This window comes from Pinus tabuliformis, chromosome Q (assembly GCF_031772625.1).
Source record: "Pinus tabuliformis cultivar Carrire ecotype Pingquan chromosome Q, CPIR1, whole genome shotgun sequence".
NCBI classification, from domain to species: Eukaryota; Viridiplantae; Streptophyta; class Pinopsida; order Pinales; family Pinaceae; genus Pinus; species Pinus tabuliformis.
The window spans coordinates 1,126,020,881-1,126,022,799 of NC_142296.1; the positions used below are offsets into that span (position 1 = coordinate 1,126,020,881).

A 1,919-nucleotide genomic window follows, 5' to 3' on the forward strand; every position below is an offset into this window, starting at 1 on the left:
ATAAAAAATTAAGTGATGAGCCATTGTTGGTCAACATGGAAACTTCCTCTAAAGATGGAATGGGGGTGAACGTATGGCATGAAGTTAAATAAAAGAAAGAGAAAGATGGTAGGATCGAGGATTAATTTTCAATGAGCTAGAAATGAAATGAAATCTGCATTGGTATATTGAATTTATCAATATATCAATTTATCCCAGTGTCTCATCCATTAAACCTAATATATTTATAGTCTCTCACGAGGGAAGGTAATTTATTTGGAATAAACTTTATTCTGCACACCCAACCAAATACACAGTGATTTACTGAATATTAATAACACTAAACTCCGTAGGTAGGCCTACATCTACTCTTACCACATTCTCTTTGTGTCTTCTACCTGACAATCCTCCAACCCACACCATCCAGGGCTTCAGTAAATTTCTTGCCAATAATGGGGGTCATTACAATATTTCTCTGAAGAGAAGCTACACTAACAAACATAAAATTAGCAATGCAGTGTCGCGCGGTGTGATGTAATGCGATAGAAATTATATGTGAAGGTGCTTCTGAACTTCAAAAATGGCTTCCGCTGACATCTTGAGACTATGGGTTTCTTCTTCTGTCAAGTGAATGCTGGCAACACCCAGTATCCCTCCTCTTCCCAGCTGAGCAGGCAGGCTCAGGAACACCTCCTCTTCGATACCGTGGAAGTCCTTCGCCATCACAGAAACGGGATGAACCCTCCTCTGGTTTCGAATCACACTCTTCACCAAGTTAGCAGTTGAGTATCCTATAGCCCACGAAGTGTACCCCTTCAATTTGATAACCTCATAAGCGCTGTTCACCACGCTCTGGTGAATGGCTTCCAGATGCTGTTTTTCGTACGGGATTTCCTGCTTGTCGAGGAAGCTCAACACGGGGATGCCCCCCACGCTGATACTCGACCATAGAGCCACCGAGCTGTCGCCGTGCTCGCCTATGATGTACGCCTGCACGTCCTGCGCGTTCACGTCCAGATGGTCCGCTATCATGAAGCGGAAGCGCGAGGAATCGAGGTTGGTGCCGCTGCCCATCACTTTGTTCGACGGCAAACCAGAGAGCTTCCACGCGATGTATGTCAGTATGTCCACGGGGTTTGAGACGACCAGCAGGATGGTGTCGGGGCTGAATTTCACGAGCTGCGGCACGATGGACTTGAAGAGATGGAAATTGCGCTCCACCAGATTGAGGCGCGACTCGCCGTCCCGCTGCCTGGCGCCGGCCGTGATGACGCAGATGTCGGAGCCCGCCGTGATGGCGTAGTCCGTGCTGGCCACGATGTTGGTGCGGGGCAAGAAAGCGGCGGCGTGCTGTAGATCCAGCATTTCGCCTCGCAACTTGTCGGCCTGGACGTCCACCAGGGCGAGCTCCGTTGTGAGCTCCTGCGTCAGGATCGTTTGCGCAACCGCCATGCCCACATTTCCGACGCCGACGACGGTTATCTTTGTGTTTCGGTTGCTCGGAGAAGGCGGAGCGGCGCTGTGGATAGACTTAAAGAAGGCCCCGGCCATGTCAATGCCAAGAGAGGACGCTGATGATGAGTGAGCTATTGAATGCTTCTGCAATTGCTTCTCCATTCTATTCTCACAAGTTTTTCGATGTCTTGCACTCTCGAAGTTTTTAGGGTGTCTACAGTTGATGGCCGATGAATCTGTGACTGCGGATGATAAGTTTGGCTCCTAAATGGATGCCCTTTTATCGGCAATGCTGTGGTGTTAGCGGCAAGCGGCGACTTTGTCTACGGGCGACGGCTGCCAACTCTGCGAAGGTTCGGCGCCAGAAAAGACTGGAGAAACCGTCGCCTTTCCCGAATGTAACTAACCGGCGAGAGGTCTAGTTTATTGTTTCAGTGTTAACGTGAATAGACATGAGCTAACTTTTCATGCACACAATTAATTTA

General features: G+C 48.8%; 1 pseudogene; it reads right to left on the reverse strand.

Moving 5' to 3' along the window:
• Positions 1 to 499: 499 nt before the first annotated feature.
• LOC149223485 (L-lactate dehydrogenase B pseudogene) lies at positions 500 to 1,630 on the reverse strand (annotated as a pseudogene).
• Positions 1,631 to 1,919: the final 289 nt, after the last annotated feature.